Below are 22,247 nucleotides of genomic sequence, written 5' to 3' on the forward strand. Positions count from 1 at the left end.
GAGACAATTTCTATGCCAACAAGTGGCAGGATACCCTCCCTCCTCAGAAAATCCCAAGTCCAGAATCTCCCAATGTTATTTGTGTCCATCATGTCACCCTCTTCGATTTCCCCCCAAAATGAATTAGGCAAGACTATTTTAGGCAAGCTCTTGGGAAATGAGAGACACCCTAAAGAAGGTAACTAGGATTCATACCACTAGAATGTCAATTAAGTAAATCAAAATCAGTCACAAGCCATCTGAAAGTATTCTAGTTGAGGCTGAATTTGATAGTGTCACAAAGAAGTAATCACAGACATGCTGAACATCAAGGCGACGCAGTCCTCTGTGTGGTAACTCAAGTCCCCCGCAGCAGGGCCCCAGCCTACCTTTCCAGCCTTCCTCTTTTGTCACTCATCCGTCCTCCTGTGCTTCCTTCAATTCCCCGCAAATATGCCCAGCATTTCCCAAGTGTGCCCTGTCCTCCTTTCATCCCTTCCCTCACACCTTGATACCACTATTAGGATCCTCTCTTAGTTCAAATCCAAACGTCATCACAAATTCTGTGACCTTTCCAGACCACAAAGTATTATCCTCTCTTCTCCTTTTACCCTCCCAAAGCATTAATTGCTGGAATCACAGGTTGGACACCCCACAGAGTTGTACTACAGTGTATTCTGGAACATCGTGTGTAATTTCCTTCCAGTCCTCAAAGATGGAAACATTTACCCCAGGAACAGAGAGTGCCAAGTGTCAAGGGCATAGGCACACCTGGGTGCCAATCTGGGATCCAACTCAGACTGACCAGGCTGCCTCTAGAAAGTTACTCCACTTCTCTGAACCTTGGGTTTTCTTCCAAACACTGGGAGGATTAAACAGGATGATGTACATAAAAGACACGGCACAGATCCTGGCACGTGTAAGTTCTCAAAAAGTTACTCAAGTGAGGCAGGTGATCTACTCCATGAGATAGCCAACTGGCACGGAAACTTTTCAGATGAAAACAGAAAGAAAGCAGCAAGGAGAGACCCCTAGATTTAGATTAGAAGACGCAACTCCATGGCACCAGGACTAAGAATTCTCTAGACAGTTTCCATTTCCTTTCCCTTTAAAAGAGAGAAGACCATCTACCTATCCGTAAGCATGGGTAGGAACGTACGTGTAAGGCGTTTTTCTTCTAGGCGATGATGATAATGTACATAAAAGTTGGTTAGACCCTCCCCCAAGTACAAATATGGTTATGAAGACGTACACTGAAGATAGGACTGGAACACTTGGAAGTCTCCTTTAGCCCACCTCAGGAACATTTCCCCAAACTGACATCAGAAGTAAATCAGGAGTGAGGACTCTCACCTGACCTTACAAGTGTCTCTGATTTAAAAAAAAAAAAAAAAAAAAATGCAAATGCACAACAACTCAGAGTAGCTTCAGTCCTGCATCTACTAACCACCTGCCAACCTGTCATGAATATTCAAATATCCTGAACCCTCGGGAGAGGGTATGCCACCAAAAGCACTGAGCACACCCCCGACGCCAAGGAGAAGACTCGTATTACACCCATGACATTTCCAGACGGCAAAGCAGTCTTTTCAGAACAGCACTTTCAGTGTCCAGGTTGCTTGGGATTAATCATGCCAATGTCATTTGAAGGAAGTTTATTCTGTGGGCTGCCGCACATGTCAGAGAAGTTATAGCTGCTCCTCTATACACCCTTTTGTATAATTCATTTTCTCTATTCTGCATGCAAATTGCTTCTATTATAGGAAACAGCTGTTAGTGAGCCCATCTTCCAGTTGAAAGTTTTAGACTTTTTTCCCACCCTCTAAAGGAAATGATCTGTTATGTATTAATATTCTGTAAAAGTCTGGTTTATAAGAAACTATTTACCAACGCATACCTCAATTATTTTTAAATGCAGTATTTTCATAAAGAACAATGGACAACGTGTGTAGAGCACCCTGAGTTCTTAATTAGAAGCAAACCATAGAAACTTTTTATACACACTAAACATGCGAGAAAACCAGCAGCAATACAAATACACACTTAGTGTTCTAATCAGAAGAAAGTCAAACTAGGGGAAGTAGTTCGTTAATTTATTTATTCAAGTCTCTTATAACCTAAAGCATTAACATCAGTTTCTAACCTACTTCTTAACAAGAAACAGGAGGCAAAACTAAGAAACTTTTTAGCCAGTAGCGATAGTAGTACATTAGACATAAAGCAATTATTGTTAAATTAATAGGACCACCTTTGAGACTGTGTTTCACTCAGCAACACTTCTTCGTTAAGAATCCCTGTTCTGGGGAGCCGAGGTAGCTCAGTGGTTGAGCGTCCAACTTCAGCATGAGTTCCAGCCCCGCGTTGGGCTCTGTGCTGACAGCTCGGAGCCTGGAGCCTGCTTTGGATTGTGTGTGTGTGTGTGTGTGTGTCCCTCTCCCACTTGCACTGTCTCTCTCTCTCTCCCTCCCTCCCTCCCTCCCTCTCTCAAAAACAAACATTGGGGGGGAAAAAAAAAGAATCCCTGTCCCATAATCACTGGCCACGATGTCACCTTCATAAGATCTAAGTGTCCTAAACCCTGAAACTCATTCTTCATCTCCATTGTTTGAGAATCAGATAATTTTAAGATCTAGGTAATAAAAGATCAAGTTTCAGAAGTTATTAAAGGGGATATTCAGCTTCAGAAAGCCATCATTTTTTTTTTAGGTGACGGTAAAATGGGAGGATTAACATCCATTCTTTTTTTTTTTTTTTTTTTTTTTTACCATGAGATGTTTTATTTATTTATTTATTTATTTTTTTTTTAGGTGTTTGAATTACCATTTTTTTTATTTTTTTTTTTAATTTTTTTATTTTTTTTTTTTTATGAAATTTATTGACAAATTGGTTTCCATACAACACCCAGTGCTCATCCCAAAAGGTGCCCTCCTCAATACCCATCACCCACCCTCCCCTCCCTCCCACCCCCCATCAACCCTCAGTTTGTTCTCAGTTTTTAACAGTCTCTTATGCTTTGGCTCTCTCCCACTCTAACCTCTTTTTTTTTTTTTTTCCTTCCCCTCCCCCATGGGTTCCTGTTAAGTTTCTCAGGATCCACATAAGAGTGAAACCATATGGTATCTGTCTTTCTCTGTATGGCTTATTTCACTTAGCATTACACTCTCCAGTTCCATCCACGTTGCTACAAAGGGCCATATTTCATTTTTTCTCATTGCCACATAGTATTCCATCGTGTATATAAACCACAATTTCTTTATCCATTCATCAGTTGATGGACATTTAGGCTCTTTCCATAATTTGGCTATTGTTGAGAGTGCTGCTATGAACATTGGGGTACAAGTGCCCCTATGCATCAGTACTCCTGTATCCCTTGGATAAATTCCTAGCAGTGCTATTGCTGGGTCATAGGGTAGGTCTATTTTTAATTTTCTGAGGAACCTCCACACTGCTTTCCAGAGCGGCTGCACCAATTTGCATTCCCACCAACAGTGCAAGAGGGTTCCCGTTTCTCCACATCCTCTCCAGCATCTATAGTCTCCTGATTTGTTCATTTTGGCCACTCTGCCTGGCGTGAGGTGATACCTGAGTGTGGTTTTGATTTGTATTTCCCTGATAAGGAGCGACGCTGAACATCTTTTCATGTGCCTGTTGGCCATCTGGATGTCTTCTTTAGAGAAGTGTCTATTCATGTTTTCTGCCCATTTCTTCACTGGGTTATTTGTTTTTCGGGTGTGGAGTTTGGTGAGCTCTTTATAGATTTTAGATACTAGCCCTTTGTCCGATATGTCATTTGCAAATATCTTTTCCCATTCCGTTGGTTGCCTTTTAGTTTTGTTGGTTGTTTCCTTTGCTGTGCAGAAGCTTTTTATCTTCATAAGGTCCCAGTAATTCACTTTTGCTTTTAATTCCCTTGCCTTTGGGGATGTGTCGAGGAAGAGATTGCTACGGCTGAGGTCAGAGAGGTCTTTTCCTGCTTTCTCCTCTAAGGTTTTGATGGTTTCCTGTCTCACATTTAGGTCCTTTATCCATTTTGAGTTTATTTTTGTAAATGGTGTGAGAAAGTGGTCTAGTTTCAACCTTCTGCATGTTGCTGTCCAATTCTCCCAGCACCATTTGTTAAAGAGGCTGTCTTTTTTCCATTGGATGTTCTTTCCTGCTTTGTCAAAGATGAGTTGGCCATACATTTGTGGGTCTAGTTCTGGGGTTTCTATTCTATTCCATTGGTCTGTGTGTCTGTTTTTGTGCCAATACCATGCTGTCTTGATGATTACAGCTTTGTAGTAGAGGCTAAAGTCTGGGATTGTGATGCCTCCTGCTTTGGTCTTCTTCTTCAAAATTCCTTTGGCTATTCGGGGCCTTTTGTGGTTCCATATGAATTTTAGGATTGCTTGTTCTAATTTCGAGAAGAATGCTGGTGCAATTTTGATTGGGATTGCATTGAATGTGTAGATAGCTTTGGGTAGTATTGACATTTTGACAATATTTATTTTTCCAATCCATGAGCAGGGAATGTCTTTCCATTTCTTTAAGTCTTCTTCAATTACCTTCATAAGCTTTCTATAGTTTTCAGCATACAGATCCTTTACATCTTTGGTTAGATTTATTCCTAGGTATTTTATGCTTCTTGGTGCAATTGTGAATGGGATCATTTTCTTTATTTGTCTTTCTGTTGCTTCATTCTTAGTGTATAAGAATGCAACTGATTTCTGGACATTGATTTTGTATCCTGCAACTTTGCTGAATTCATGTATCAGTTCTAGCAGACTTTTGGTGGAGTCTATCGGATTTTCCATGTATAATATCATGTCATCTGCAAAAAGCGAAAGCTTGACTTCATCTTTGCCAATTTTGATGCCTTTGATTTCCTTTTGTTGTCTGATTGCTGATGCTAGAACTTCCAGCACTATGTTAAACAACAGCGGTGAGAGTGGGTAACATCCATTCTTTAAACCACGCAAATTAACTCAGCAGAAATCACTGGAAGCTCTTATTCCTGTCAAAATCCAGCCCAGATGTTAGCTCTTTCAGAATGCCTCCCTTGCTCCGCTTCCAAGCCTCTCTTGTTGCACATATCAGGTGGGTGCACTTATCAGACTGGCAGATAACATTCACTCACCTCTCAGACTCCTCCACTGGACTGAGCCCCTTGAGGTCAACAACCTCACTATTACTCGTATCTGTAACTCTGGGCACTAACAGTGAGCCAAGTAAAGGGTGTTCAACGAATGTTTGTTGAATGTTCTGTGTTGCCACAGAAGAGTCTTCTCTTGAAAGCTGAGGCCTCAACATGGAACTGGTTCTAATTCTGACAGTACCAAATTTCAAGAGACTAAGTTAACAAATTGAGCCAGAAGATATTCAGCGTCATTTTGAAACTAACGTTGTATCGCCATAAATAGCATGTCTCTGATCTCCTTCCACACTTCCCTGCTCATGTAGTCCAAGGCTCTAATTAGGAGACATTTTCAAACTGTTCTCTGTCCAGGGGTGCCTGGGTGACTCAGTTGGTTAAGTGGCCGACTCTTGCTTTTGGCTCAGTCATGATCATGGTTCGTGAGTTCAAGACCTGTGTCAAGCTCTGCAGTGACAGCAGAGCCTGCTTGGGATTATCTGTCTCCCTCCCTCTCTCTCTCTCTCTCTCTCTCTCTCTCTCTCTCTCTCTCCCTCCCTCCCTCCCTCCCTCCCTCCCCTGCTCATGCTCTCTCTCAAAATTAAATAAACATTTTAAAATATTTAAAAAACAAAAGAACCAAAGAAAATGTTCTCTGTCCAAGTAATCACATGTACCATCATCTACCAACATACAACACTCATGCAGAAGAGGAACAGCCCAAAATGCATGTAAATAATGAGCAATTGGGTTTTTTTCCTAAAACAGCTCCTCAAAAATAGGCACACTACCCATATACATATGTAGTACGACTGACTCTATACACTGACCATCAACTAAGTTGAGCAAAAAATCTACACAAGGAAGACAAACACATGAAGGGGAAAAAAGGTTTTGGTTAGCCTAGAATTAAGTCAAAATCTTACTCACTACCTAAGATTTTTAATATGCTTCATTTAGGGGAAAAAGGCTTCAAAAGACCTGTGCTTGGTACATGGAAATAAATGTTTGTTACATGAATAGATTTGTGCTTATATTATAAAGTTCATATACATATACATACTCAATAAATATGTTTAATTAATTATTTAAAAGATCCCATGTTTTTGGCACTGAAAAAGAAAAAGAAAGAAAAGAAGATGCTCTTACAAATCCATCAGATCCTCAATTAAAGCTTTACAAACTATCACTAGGCAACAGTTTTTTTCCCCTAATCCTTAGGAAAACAGCTGATAGATTCCTCTCCAGTCTGTTGGCTTAGACCCTATGATTTATGCCCATGTGAATACTTTCGTTAAGGACATGGCTCAGTTGGCCATTGATAATTATTGGTTTTACTTTATTTACTGTGCTGAGCCCTTCAGGAAGGAAACACACCAAACTCTATATATAGACTGGTCATTACCAATGCTTTGTGCCAAATGTCCCTCTGGTTTGAGCATTTTGGATTCCTTCCCTCCCTGCTCTAGTTCTGCCATTTCAGAGCCTCCAAGAACAGTGAACCAGGGTGCTGCCTGGCAGGTGTCTCTGCCCTGAACTGTCCTGTGCGAGAATTTAGAAGTCCATGGCTAGCATCTAGCAGTCTGAGCACCTCACCGCCACTGAACATGGCCAAGCCTTGACACTTTACACTTGTGACATTTTGAAAAGGACATTTTGAAATCAAGTGTTGAGTCTTGTTTTTGTTTCTATAAGCATACACACACAAACACACACACACACACACACACACACACACACACACACACACACACACGGGAACACACACAAAAAGATCCTGCCATTGTTTCTATTCAGCCCATTTCAAAACAGGTATTTCTAAACAACAAAAAATATTGCCCCCTTTTGGGTCATTTCTTCATTTCCCTGAAAAGGGATTAAAGGTAACATCAGGCAACTTTTGAGTTCCATTGTTAAGGTTTTTACCTTGTGGTGGTGGTGGTTGTTTATAATTCAAAAATTCAACTCTAAAAACCTAATTGCTTTATATGCAATAAAGAACCGTGGCCACGCAAGAGAACAACTGTCCAATTAACTTCCACTAAGTTTTTTTTTTTTTTTTCAACGTTTATTTTTTATTTTTGGGACAGAGAGAGACAGAGCATGAACGGGGGAGGGGCAGAGAGAGAGGGAGACACAGAATCGGAAACAGGCTCCAGGCTCTGAGCCATCAGCCCAGAGCCCGACGCGGGGCTCGAACTCACGGACTGCGAGATCGTGACCTGGCTGAAGTCGGACGCTTAACCGACTGCGCCACCCAGGCGCCCCTCCACTAAGTTTTATGAAACAAGCTAGATACCGTTAGCTAACCAGACAGACATGGAACACTTGTCCACTTCTTCAGGGTTCACCTCTCAAGGACCAACTCAGACACCATCTCCTCTGAAGAACCTTCTGCCAATACTCCAAAACACAAATGGTCATTTCCCTCTTCTGGCTGCAAACTCTCTTCTCACTGATCCTATTAGCAAACCCTACTTACATATACTCCTATCAAGCTCCATTCTCACCCCTATTTCATTCTATGCTTCCCCAAAGCTACAGCTGTGTCTCCGGACACCTCTCATCTCTGAACCCAGCTCATCATTTCTGAAATGAAGTTGAGTCAATGGACATTAACTTTAGTATGAACTTCAAAGGAATAGATGGAGCAAGCTTGGCAGTTGAGAAGAAAGGCTGGACGGCAAGCCAAGTATGAGCGAGGGCATTAGGAAAGTTAAACAGCAAAATGGAGCAGTCACTATAAGCAGAAACACAGAAAATGAGGAAGAAAAAACAGATAATATGGATAAAGTTTATCCTTGTATAGAGAGCCTCATACTGTACACACTCAGAAAGCCCAGCGGGACAAAAAATGGATTACATATATAAAAGAGGGATCATTAATTTTGACATGTTAGAGGAAAGTCCTAGATTTTGAAAAAGGGTTCGAGATTCCAAATTGGCCATGTTGAAAAACGCTTAATGATAAACATAAACATGACTTCCTTTGTGAGTAACTTGGAATCTTTACTTACAAACTGAGAATATTCCTATCCTCTCTCTCCAGAGGGTAAAAAGGGGGAGGATTTTTTTTTTAACATATGCACATTTTTAGCTTTCAGAGCAGTTACAGATTACAGTTGTTAGCGAATCCCATCTAGCAGAGGTGAGGTCAATCCATTTCACCTTGGGAGAACAAAACCATGATGCTAAAACAAGACTGCCTTCATAATCATTTCTTCAAGGCAGGTCATAACAAATGAGCCAACAAAATACAAACGTGGCCCCAAACTAGACAACATTATGAATTGTTAGGAAATACTAAATACAAATATTCAAGCTTCACCTTTCACTAAAATCGACGGCACTTCTTCTAACTTGCCCCAAGTTGCCTCACGATGACTCAGTATACAACAGTGCTTCAAAAACTGGCCGAGGGGAAATGTATTTCCAGGCGAATGTGATAGGAAATAGCAAAAGTAGATTTTCAGAGAAAGTTCAACCGAGGACAAACTTAATTCCTTCACTGAGAATTATTCAAATGGCAAGAGCTTCAGATTTCTTTCTCAAGGATGAGAAAGTTAAACCTTGGGCAAAATATTAAAGTTAAACCTTGGGCACGCTATCTTTCGGAATACCACACTTCAGAAGATGCATCCAGAAAAGCGACGTGAGCTACATGGAAAAGGATCCTCTAGAAAAGCAACGAAGAAACCTCTCAATATTTGGCAGAAAATAGCTTCATTTCAGTATGTATTACTGCATCAAAAAGCTGGCCATCAGAGACACAGTTTCCCCTTTACGGCTTTTATTATTTAACCAAATATATAAAGAGCTATTCAAGAATCCCATTTCCTAAAATAATCACCTCGTGACTTCTGCATGTAACAGAAGTAAACAACCCTGGGACAGCCTCTGGCGTCAAAGTCTTACCGAGTTTTACCCCACGTTTTACACTTGGCCCAGCTCTCACTAAGCCTGGTGCTGCTTTTTATTGAAAGGGAAAAAAAGAAACTCAACGTCTTTGTTTGTAAAATTATCTGATTTTCTCATTCACAGTTCATTTTTTCTCAGTAATATTAGCCTAATTAATTCCACCTAACAGGCACTATACAATCATAGGAGTACACAGATATGGTAGAATTCTTGCTCTCAGGCAGGTGACACTCTAGCCAGAGACACCGTCCTCGGAGTACAGATGCCGTGCTGGAGACAAGACAGAGTAATGACCACAATGGACATGACCTCTGCACGTATTAAACTTATATCCACCGACAGGAGGCAGGTTGTTGGGCAAGGAGGAAAGAGAACACGTATGCAAGAAAATACTGAGAAAGTGTTGAGTAACAAGCACTGTGGTGGAAATCAAGCAGGCTGATGTGAGGGAGAAGGAAAGCTCCTCTTTATTTCAGATTAGTATCCCCTCTCTGACGAGGTGACCTTTAGGTTGAGACCTGAAAGAAGAAAAGGAGCATGTGTTGGATAGGCAGGAAAAACCCGCTATTTATGTTGCTTACCGAGGAAGATGTGAACACAGCTTAAGGAAAGCCTGTCCTTACATTAGTCCCTACGGTTCCTCAGCCCCTTCCCTGGATTTTCTCTCTGAGGGGAAGACACTTCCTCCTTCCTGAACTCCTGAAGGCCTACTTGGACTTCTCTTCTATCCTGAATTCACCATTTAACACCCTCATAGGTTTGGCTATTACGATTTCACAACCTCATTTCTCAAATCTTAAAATTCTCCCAATGCTGCCAACTCCCAAGAAAACAACACGTCTGCTTGTAAAATCTCCATTATGATTCTTCATTATGAAGGTTTCATAGGTTCCCCATTTCCAAGGTTCCCCATTCTTGGGATTTGTATAACCTAATCTTAAATGATCTACGTATTTTCTTAAGTCTGTTCCTTGAAACCTCAGAGTTCTTAAACACAGTACAGAAGGAACCGTCTGGACTAAGGAACACCAACCATAAAAAGTAGTGGATTGTAAATGCAATTTGAGGGGGGGATAAAAAAGATCATAAATGAAAAGCTGTCTACTCAAGGAGAGGAAAACAGCGCTACAAGGGAAAAAATTACATGAGTCAGGAAAGAAGGGAAGAAAGAAGGGTGACACGATTCAAAATATTGTAACGCATCAGTGACAAGTTTCTCAGACGCATATATACTCATTTTGAAGGCATATTTTTCAACTGAAATCATAATTTTCTTTTAATAAGTACACAGTGTACAAGGGCCACTTTTAAATGTGTTGCCCCCATCTTTTCCTGTACAGCATACAATTCCATTTTCAATACTTGCTAAATCAATACTTGGCTAGTTAATTTTTGCTTTCTCCCCCTTCAGTAGTAAAAACAAATGCTTCCAGGGAAGGAATCAAAGCTGTCGTAACTTCAGAGGAAGACTTAAGGGCAAGATTTCTGTTCAGCATCTTGTGGATTCTACTTTGTTTTCCTGTGAAGCATTCGGCACAGAGCTAGCCTATCCTAAGTATCTTGATTGATTTAAGCTCCATTAGATATTACAAATGAAGACAGAACATGGGTGAAGCTCATATGATGGCAACTGTTTACACACTGTGCATCCAGGAATGCGGTTCCTGTTTAGCCTGACAATCTTCCAATCTTTTCAAATAAACCAGGGAAAATCTTGCATCGCTACCCTTCTAAAGCAAGGGTTTTCGAATGTAGGTTCCAGGAACCCTACAGCCCTGTAGTATATATTGCTTTTACCAAAGCAATGAGGTGTTTGCCCCAACAATGAAAATTTAAGTAGCCTAAGGATCGATACTGAGTTTTAGGTACAGTAGTAGGGTCCCTTTAGATTCTGTGAGGAAAAAAAAAAAAAAAAAAGAAGTAACTCACTGCTAAAATAAAACCTGATACTACCGTTCAAAAGTACATTATAAAAATTAACCTGTATCATTAAAGTAGATCTGCATTTACAGAGGGGTGCCTGGGTGGCTTAGTCGGCTGAACGTCTGACTCTTGATTTCGGCTCAGGTCATGATCTCATAGTTCGTGACTTCAAGCCTCGCATTGGGCTCTGTGCTGACAGCGCAGAGCCTGCTTGGTATTGTCTGTCTCCCTCTCTCTGCTCCTCCCTGCTTGTACGTACACACACACACACACACACACACACACACTCTCTCTCTCTCTCTCTCTCTCTCTCTCTCTCTCTCTCCCCAAAATAAATAAACATTAAAAAAAACAACAACACTATAATAAAAGATGCTGCTAGCAGCCTTATCGTTCAGGAAATTACAGGGATTAAAAAAAAAATCTACTTTTACAGAGTATGATTTTTTCTGCTTGCTCCTATTAAACATAGTAGTGACCTACTATTTTCTGTCTACCCTGATTATACAAGTGAGCTACATTGATTTCGCAGCTTGATTTGTAGCTCTAACATGTCTCTGGGCTAAATAGAAAGAAACAGTAACAGGAGAAAAATGGTTTCTACTCGTCCTTACGGGTCAAGTTTTACAAAATACCTTCTGATTAACAAATGCAATGCTAATTGCATGGTACCTCTCATGGTCTCTGAAATCCAGGAATTACTTAGTAGGAGGAAACAGTACAAATATAAATGAAAAAGAAATCACAACTAACACAAAAGCGGTTCATGGCCAGTATTACAGATAAGGACTCACAAACTGAAAAGCTTAGGAGACAAACCAGGGAGAAGCAGAGACAGCCAGTCATTGGTTTAATCTTGGCTTATTTTTTTAATATGTTTTTTAAATTTTTAAAGTTTATTTATTTTATTTGTTTTGAGACAGAGAGAGAAAGAGAGAGAGAGAGCACCCACAAGCCGGGGTGGGGCAGAGAGAGGGGGAGAGAGAATCCCTTGACATGGGGCTCAAAGTCATGAACTATGAGACCATGACCTGAGCTAAAATCAAGAGCCAGACACTTAACCGACTGAGCTACCCAGGTGCCCCAATCTTGGTCTGTTTTAAGAAAGAAGGTATGATAGTGCCCCATAAGAGGAAGAAAAGAAAATTGTAATGAGTAGGAATGACTCTAGAAAAAGCTTATGGGAGAAGATTTTCATCAGTTTAAACTGGAGTGCATGAGAAACACTCCACTAGATGGGTAACTGAATTAGGTATTTCTTCCCAGTTCCTTTCCATCTTGAGATACCAAATAAACACATTTCCTAAGAGGAAAGTAAAAACATTGGATATTGGCAAAGAACATGGGAGTCAATGACTAGCAGCTTTAATCTCATTTGGGAATAACAGAGAGTCACTTACATTTGAGAAGAGAAATGAAGGTATCCCAATAATGCACAAGGCATACTGACCCTTGTTCCAAGTAAACCAAGGAGAATGGGAAGCGCAGAAAAATGAGACGAAGTACGAAGAAAGAGGAGGGAAAAGAAGGCGCAAGGTTAAAATTGCCACCGGACTCCAAACATTAAGCATGAAACTTCTCAAGTATATGGTTGAAGCTTATTGTATGAGTCATAAAAGTGTTTACTAATTTAAATCTAGGACCTCTTGGAAACTTTACCAAGAGGCAGCATTTTGTGGCAGAGGAAATTACGTGTAATGTGGAGGCAGAGCTTAGTGGTCAAGAGCAGAGCTTTTAAGAACCCCTTGGTTCGGACTGCACCTTGGACAGTCACACAATACATTCTGTTCTCTCAGTTATAAAAATGGAGCTAATGCTATTACCTACATCATACAGCCCCTTAAGCTTTAAGAGATCATCCATGCTAAAGGCAAAAATGAGATAATCCCTATAAAGCTTTAGACGCTTTCTGGAAACTAGAAATCATCCAGTTATCTAGCAGTAATCAAATATAAACTATAAGCAATTACAGAACTTATTTTGGACTTTCACAAAAATCCACCCCCCCACACACACACTCACAGAATAATTTAAATATACATATTTACAATCAGTTTAATTAAACGTTCTTAGATCTGGTTTTATTTTTGGCCTTACAGATTCCTGACAGGGATAAATGAAAAAATATTCTTTTGGAATTCTTTCAACTCAATCCACCGCTAAAACTACTAGCAGTCGGTCCACACTGTCCGCCCACTTTCAAACTCATAAAGCTCTAGTTAAGCACAGATTGTGAAAAGGCAGTAAGTAAAGCTTCCAAGGTTATATATTACAGAACAGCAACACAGAAATACTGCAATAAAACAAACAAGGAGAAAATACAAATGTAATCTGAATTTGAGTCCTGTGGTTGTAGTAAACGAAAAATCAGCAAGGAATCGGGAGACATGATTCTGGCTCCATTTCTACCACAAACTCACCACAGGACCTTTGGAGAATGCCTTTAACCACTCACTCCAGACCTCCTCGGTCACGTAAGTAACTATCACACTTCGGAGGTGGCCTCTATATCTAGTATTCTATTATTCCAATGACAAATCATATGTACTACTTCTATCTGAACCTGAAAGCAAATCCATTTTCCTTTTAAGTATCATTGTTTAAACATAAAACATCTATGGGTTTAACACCTCATCTGCTATAACACAACCGGGAAATTAAGACAAAACAAACAGGGCGCCTGGGTGGATCAGTCGGTTGAGCGTCCAACTTCGGCTCAGGTCATGATCTCACGGTTTGTGAGTTCGGGCCCCACATCGGGCTCTGTGCTGACAGCTCAGAATCTGCAGCCTGCTTCGAATTCTGTGTCTCCCTCTCTCTCTGCCCCTCCCCTGCTCATACTCTGCCTCTCTCTGTCTCTCAAAAATAAATAAATGTTGGGGCACCTGGGTGGCGCAGTCGGTTAAGCGTCCGACTTCAGCCAGGTCACGATCTCGCGGTCCGTGAGTTCGAGCCCCGCGTCGGGCTCTGGGCTGATGGCTCGGAGCCTGGAGCCTGTTTCCGATTCTGTGTCTCCCTCTCTCTCTGCCCCTCCCCTGTTCATGCTCTGTCTCTCTCTGTCCCAAAAATAAAAATAAATGTTGAAAAAAAAAATTAAAAAAAAAATAAATAAATGTTAAAAAAAAGGTTTTTTTTAATAAAAAAAAGACAAAACAAAAGAACAATAAAAAAAAAATCTGGAATCACATAGACTTTTAAAAATTGTTTCTTGGTAAAAACTTTTTCTTAATTAAAGGAGAATTTTATTTTTATTAGACCAATAAATAAGTGAATATTTAATTTCTTTCACAGACGCTGCCTCATACCAAAGAATAATAATAATCCTATAGATTAGATTTTCATCTTCTTGCTTCCACTCCAATTTTGAAGTTAGATTAAACCCACTGAGTAAGACCCTGTTTTACATGTATAAATCAAACCAGAAATGTGATTCCTCAAGAACTTGGTATAATGTAGTTACGATAGCATATCAACTCAGGTATTAAGGAATGAAACATCAGGACATACTGGCAGCATCGATGAGAAACACCATGCTCTTAAAAAGCTACAGTAAAAAATTAAATCAACTGCACATTAGGAATAGCACATTATGTAAAAAGCCCTTGTTATGATTTTGCTATATATTGCACTTGTAACACTCTTGTTCTTAATCACAGCAAAACCTATCACATTGCTTTTTAAATGGAATGCACCCTGCCACAATGCACTCAATCTTTTTTTTTTTTTTTTTTTCAGACAGAGAGAGACAGAGTATTAGCAGGGGAGGGGCAGAGAGAGGGAGACACAGAATCTGAAGCAGGCTCCAGGCTCTGAGCCATCAGCACAGAGCCCGACGCGGGGCTCAAACTCACAAACCGTGAGATCATGACCTGAGCCGAAGTCGGACGCTCAACCCACTGAGCCACCCAGGCGCCCCGACAATGCACTCAATCTTAATAGTATTCCAGAACAGCATGCCCATATGAAAGATAGATGGATGAATAGGTTTATGCCCTGTTCAAGGAGATGAAACAGCTCAATAGAAAGATTAAATAAGTCTCCTGCCAGTGGTTGAATCTTAAAGTCAAAGGGAAAAACACAACTCAAACCAAATGTTACAGGCAAAGGTCAAACAAGAGAATAATTAAGACCCTAACTTGAAGAGCTGGCTAATGTTCACTCGTTCAGTGTAAATCAGAAGAAAAATCCCTCCTCTGATAGTGTGATCAGAGTAACTTTCACTAAGTCAGTTCCAAAAGATCAATTATAAAATTGAATGAAAGTGAGTTAAGTCCCAAGACAACCTTCATGGGGAACCACTCTGATTATGAAACCAATGAAGCTCGCATGGAAAATTACACATTAAAATCATTAATATCACACCTTTAAAATTAATCCTAGATTTCTTAAATATTAAATATTAAGAGAAATGTGAATTGTGCTAAGAGATTTTCCATTAATTTTTTTGTGGACTTCTATTATAGCTTAATTCGTTCATATAAAAAGAAGAACAAAGTTTACAAAGAGTAAACCAGCAATTTATTTTTCCAGAGTACTTTTTTGTTTACTGGCTTGAATGTCCAGCCACCAGTCCTAACCCATTCCAACCAGGGATTTAATTAAATGGATGAATGTATTTTTCTCCATGTAAATGTACCACCTACAGAATGGAAATACTAACTCAGCTATAAGAAGATTTGGGAAATGTACAATAGTGCTAAAACAATAGGAAAAAGAAAAGTTGCTTATCTTGCTTGTAAATATTTTGGAAGCATTGTAATCCCATCTGGAGAAAAGCCTGGTTTATTTAAATTTATCATGGGACAACAGGTACATCTGTGTTTCATAAAAGTCGTTCTCCTCATGTGCTGTCATATCAGATGTTGAAACCCCACTATCTAATTTGGTTTCTCTTCCAAATGGTCAAATTTTTTGAACAATAATGCCTAATTCGGATAGCACCTAAACTAAGAACTAAGTAAATCATGTGAATTAATACACATATGCCCATATCATGCCCATACAATAAACACAGTCAACCAGAAAGACTACCAAGAAATCAAGCTTTTTCTACTCTATTAATTCCTTTTCCGTGTTGTTCTATTTTCATGAAGAAATGCTGAGAGATAAACTCTAAGTCCGTCTGACCATAATTTGGGGTCAGGAAGGGTAGACACTAAACAACAGAACTTGAGATATCACAGGAAGACGTTTTTAATATTTTATAACAATGATTTATTTATAAATAAATGCAATTGCCCTCATGCATACTCCCACCCCTCCAAATAAACACGTGTCATACACTGCAAATAAATCCCTTTCTTTCCTTCTGATGACAAAGAGCAGGAAGATACTTAAAGACAGCAAATTTCAAATAATTTCTTCCTCAGAGATAATAATAAAGGTATGATTTATTTAACACTTTTCACCAAGTCCCTGAAAGATCATTGATGTCACATAAATCCATAACATAAGGAAATAAGTAGCCTAAGAACCCTGCCAGCCACCCCTTTTTTACAGATGGAATACGACAACTTAAGCAATTTACCCAGAGGTCAGGGAGCTAATTCCTGGCATTCAATCAATAGATATTTATTAATGGCTTCTATGCCCAGCACTCTCTGCTGGATGCTTGGATGAAAAGCTGTTTTCTTCTTTTGTGTTGATTTGTGTCTTCCCGTTTTTCCACAAAAAAGAAAAACTCTTACTATAATAAAAAAAATGATGCTGAATGAAGTTAAGAGAAATTCAGAGAAGAGCAAGCTTCCTAGAATTTGAAATATTTAAGTCAAGGAGAACTGAGATCAAGATTTCCCTTGTGTATACCATACACCTTTTCCTCTGGGGGAAAAAAAACCCACAATACGTTAATAGTTGAATTTTGTAGAAAACCCAGATTTAGAGCTAGCAAATCTGTGTTCTCTGCCTGGCTCTGACATTTCCTAGCTAGAGTAACTAACTTTAGGCATGTTATACAACAACTTCTTTCTACCCTAGATTCTTCTATCCCTAAAATAACAAAAAGCATCACTGTGCATATCCAGTGTAGTATTTTAGGTATGTGATGAGAAAATCATTTTGTAAAAGCTAAATTCCTACCAAACATTAGTCTTAACTCATGACTATTTTGCCAACAGTTACGCACACTTCCACTAAAAGGAGTCAAAGAAAAATGCCATTTAGCCAAGATTTCTGACTAACCAAGAGGTAGGTGTTAGACATATTAAAAACATAGTCCCTGCCCTCAAGAACGCCTCCCACCATTTTATGGGTATAGGAATCTTGCGGGATATGGATATTATGCATGATCACCAATAACACACACACACACACACACACACACACACACCTCGAAAAAAAAGATCAATGACACGATTCTGCTAAACTATTAAGATAAAATTAATGATCTAAAATTTGGGAAGTTTCTTAATTCTTTGACAAATATGGTTTACTCAGACTTCCCATTTTAATTTAACATTTCTGTCCTCACTCTATGCCTTTAATCCCAGCTTAATTTAGATAATGTGTTATGGCTACCAAAACGTATGCTTCTAGAGATTTGTTTTGATATTAAAAACCCCAATATTATTTAACTCTATTAGAATTTTCATTTGCCTTAAATTTATCCAGGTAACAAAAACTATATTAATAAACTAGTAAGCAAATTTTTCAAGTCACTAAGGGATTTTTCTGGGGAAGGTTAATCTGTGATTCCCAGCATCACTACCTAATTACTTCCAATAAGTGTGTTGCCAGCCATTCATTTACTCCTTCCATGAGCATTGCACTCATTGCACACCAGGACTAAAAATGCAACCATGACTAAAATAAGGACTCATCCTCAAAAAAAAAAAAAAAAAACTGTAAAGTATTCTAGGGCCCAATTAAAAATTTCAACTTAAGCCCCCTTCCCCACCTATCCCCAGGTAGTAACACTAAATGAATACAAGTGCCCCATCTAGCAGCAGTGGTTGAACATTCTGGACAGAACAAACATCTATGGTTTTTCACTAACCATATAGAAAGCACATGTATGTTTTCTGTTAAAAGAAAAAAAGTTTTCAGAAGCTATAAAAAAATACTAAGTAAACCAATTTAGAAATATATTGGGTTCTAAACCATATCATTTCCTTAATATTAGTTCAGCCATTTAATTACAATTCGATCTTCTCCTAGTCCATTAAAAGTCAGTCCCCCTCACTAACAAGCTTCATCTGCAATTCTTTCCATTTTCTGTGGTGTTACACACACACACACACACACACACACACACACACACACACACACACACATTCTTAGCTAAGACTCCATTAGTTTTTTTTTTTTTTTTTAATTTTTTTTTTCAACGTTTATTTATTTTTGGGACAGAGAGAGACAGAGCATGAACGGGGGAGGGGCAGAGAGAGAGGGAGACACAGCATCGGAAACAGGCTCCAGGCTCCGAGCCATCAGCCCAGAGCCTGACGCGGGGCTCGAACTCACGGACCGCGAGATCGTGACCTGGCTGAAGTCGGACGCTTAACCGACTGCGCCACCCAGGCGCCCAAGACTCCATTAGTTTAATTACACTAGAGCAGCAGTCTCTGGATCGGCAATGAGCATCAGCTGGGAAACTTAGAAGTGCCAGTTCTCAGTCTCTACCCCAGACCTCTTGAATCAGAACCTCTGGGGTAGGTAGGTAGGCCGCAGCGATCTGATACCCCAAACCTTTCAGGCAATTCTGATGCCTGCCCAGCTGTGAGAACTACTGCCCCAGAGATTAACTCACACACTCACCCGAGTCCAAGCAGAATGGCTTGCTTTGTGTGAATAATTTTTCATTGCTTCAGTTACATGGCTATTATTCCCTCCGCCAACCGGGTAAGTTACTTCCTTCATCCCATAAACTATACCATTTTATAAAACAGCATTATTTTTGAAAGGACTGAAGGATTGTGTACAATGAACCCCCCAAATTTTCTAACACTATTTTAATAATACAAGGATTGGTATACCATTCAGTTTCACCAACTGTATTTGAAAGAAAAATAAAAACACAGAGCAACAAAACAAAATGCTCAAGAGTAAGCTTATGATTCTTTTTTTTTTTTTATGTTTATCTTTGAAAGAGAGCGCGAGCAGGGGAGGAGCAGAGAGAGTGGGGACAGAGGATCCGAAGCGGGCTCCACCTGACAGCAGCAAGCCCGATGTGGGGTTGCATGAATCACAAGGTCATGACCTGAGCTGAAGTTGGACGCTCAAATGACAAACCACCCAGACGCCCCGTGAGTAAGCTTATGAGTCTTAATGTGATAATAACACAAAAGGTATGTCTGTTTACTGCTCAAGCAGTCCCTGCCAGGATAACATGGATGTGGTCATCGAAGGAACTTTCTAAACATCAGAGGCTGACCAACAGTTGCTTTTCATTGGTTGGCAAGAAGTAGGACTGGGTCTAAAATTCAAGCCTAATCCACCAGATAATACGAAACTTTTCCCATAAGAAAATTCAAGAACAGGATAACCCTGTAATATCACTGCTATGAAAACCATAATCCTAAAAACAGAAAAAAGAAAAAGACAACAACAAAAAAACCCAACTGTGCTAATAAACTCAAAGAGCAAAGTAGCTGTGGGCTGCTTAACAGTAATGGACTCAAAGCCTGGCCATGTACAACAATGAAGCATAATCCATAAATAATTATTGTGCAACCTGCAATTACTACCGTACTTTCTAGTCGTTGCATAAGTAGAATTTATTGTACCACCCTCTTGATGTCTGTTCCTAGAAGGCTAGAGATGATGCCCAATAGAAGTGTCAAATGCCTAGAGACATGGAATAAAGTCGATTCCTTTAACTGATGATAAAATAACCAGCCCCTTGACACACAGGGACTCTGACCTTTCTGCAGCTGCTTCTGATTTGCAAGTGTTGGCCGGGAGTATCTTTTTCTGTCTCTTGGCTCCTAAACTTGCAATATATCATTTCTGAGGACCTTGACATTATTTCTATAACTCTTTAATTATTGGACTGATTTGAAACAAAAGATTCTTTGGTAACTTCAACTCAAGACCACACAGAAACTTTTATAATAACCTGCTTAAATAAATGTGTTGAGTAAACTGGGGGAGGGGGTTTGGAGGAGTGGTAAGGAACTTGCATCTGTTATAATGTAAATGGGTAGCTAAATTTAGAAGACTAGAACACCTCAACAATTAGGTTCGGGTAGATATTAATGTCGGAACGCAGCTGTGAGTACTTTCATTTTCAATGACTAGCTGACCCACGAGTAATATTTATCACACTAAGCCAATTATTTTTCAAGTCATTGCTTATAAATGGACCTCGCCGATCTTGTCAGTCTGCTCGTATACATGAATCTCCTCACCCATATGCTGTAAGTCCACCCTCACAGCTTTTGCCTTCATTCAGCAAAGAACTTGAGCAGCACGTCTTAGCTTCCGTGCTATCCTGATTTGAAATCATTCTACGTACAGTCTCCTCTCTGATCTAGTTGTTTGCTAAAGAAGATAGCGCCCTACAAGCACTTTGACCAAAAAAGAGAAAAAAGCAGCCCAAGTAAGTGTCCTACAACTTTAATACATTGAGAGCCATTTTTCTCCCCACAGCTTGTAAGTTGATTTTGAAAGGCAACAACTATGAAAATAAACATACTCATTTACAAGAAAACGTTCTAAACATTTCTACTCTAAATCCATCCAGAGTTGTTGAATATTTTTAAATGGCTGATAGGTGCAAAGAATAGTGTTGCAGTCAATGGAGGACTTTATTGTCATAAGTCAATATCTAATCTTGTGGCTGACCTAGAATAACTTGATTCTATGAATTCACCGAAGGACTATAAGCCTATTATAATGGCCACTCATCAAGCCAAAAGCTTTGAGGCTACTTGACATTATGAAGCAATGGCAAGAGAAAAGGAACAAAAAGAATGAAGAACCCATTGCCTTAAGAGTTGATTCACGCATTTTAAAGGTCGGTATGATTTATACAACTTAAAGGCTCAAGGTGAAGTTATTTGTGCTGATGGGAAAGCTGTCTAGAAAGCAGAAATTCAAACACAGCAGAAATGCCAACCACTTGATTGGTAACGGCTATGCTTTCTACAGTAAGTTTTTATAATGTGAAAGAGGGCAGCCAAACAGATCTCTCTCAATAATCTACCTTTAAAAAAAGGCACATCACATAGAACTATGTCTTTACAAATTTTTACAAAGATTCACATCAAATCTCCCTTCCTAGAAGCCATCCTGCATTTTATTAGCTTGATGGCATAATTTCAAATTCTGAACTGCTGCATTAAAATTAATGCACAAATCACCTTTGGTTAAGAAACATGCAAGAATGTGTTAATGTACATTAAACAGTTTCATGCAACTTGCTACTATTAGGCTGCTGTATTAAAATGAGTCATGCATATTAAAGACAATCCAACAGGATCAGAAATATATCATTTACAGCTGATTAAACATGCTGCTTGGCTCATTTGTTTTACACACACACACACACACACACACACACACACACACACACACACACTGGTCCAAGGTCATTGGGTCAGGAATGGAAGCCCTCATTTTCACATTGGTTTTATGGAAAAAAAAATCACACTTGACTTGCATTACTTTGATTTACATTACCTACCTTTTCCGGAATTGGGCATGACCTAAATATGAGGGCTATTGATCCACCAAAGTTAAGTCCCCCTCCAAAAATGCAGATATTTTATTTTGATGGGTTTATTTAATGGGTTGAAGGTAACATACCTCTAAAGTCAGGGTGTTATTTCAGTTAGCAGCAAAACTATCCTATTGGAGCAAACCACACATTTCACTAATGCACATTTTCCTAAATATCAAGTAAAAGAATGCTACCTAAAAATTTTCTCTGTATTCCAAAAACTGTTAGGAAATCACTATCCCAACGTTAATGCTTCTATTTGGGGAAGACATTTCTGGATAAAATGCCTTACGGTAAATAAGGCTAACAAAACAAAAGGGAAAACTAGTTACACTCATTTGGTTTTGTACCATCTTCTCTACAAGTACTAAAAAGCCAAGTCGGTAGGTTTGTTTTCTACACAAGCTAGGGAGACCCAAATCAGAGACAAATTTTTAAGTGGAGTCCCCAAGACAGCAACTTGACTTTGATGAATGTATCTCACAGTCAAACATGTCATGTAGCAATGGTTCTTCACACACCTGAGCACACCTGACTCACACGTTCCTTCTTTATTATATTATGCAAATACAAGTTATAGCAGCAGTCACTTGTAAAAGAGAAACAAAAAAAAAAAAAGAATTTACATCTTTAAAACAAAAAAATAATAGCCCCTTA

General features: G+C 39.4%; 1 protein-coding gene across 3 annotated transcripts in view; it reads right to left on the reverse strand.

Moving 5' to 3' along the window:
- The window catches only part of MLLT3 (MLLT3 super elongation complex subunit), a 287,962-nt gene that overhangs the window by 130,371 nt on the left and 135,344 nt on the right, over positions 1 to 22,247 (reverse strand). The window lies entirely within an intron of this gene.

The sequence above is a fragment of the Lynx canadensis genome, chromosome D4, assembly GCF_007474595.2.
Source record: "Lynx canadensis isolate LIC74 chromosome D4, mLynCan4.pri.v2, whole genome shotgun sequence".
NCBI classification, from domain to species: Eukaryota; Metazoa; Chordata; class Mammalia; order Carnivora; family Felidae; genus Lynx; species Lynx canadensis.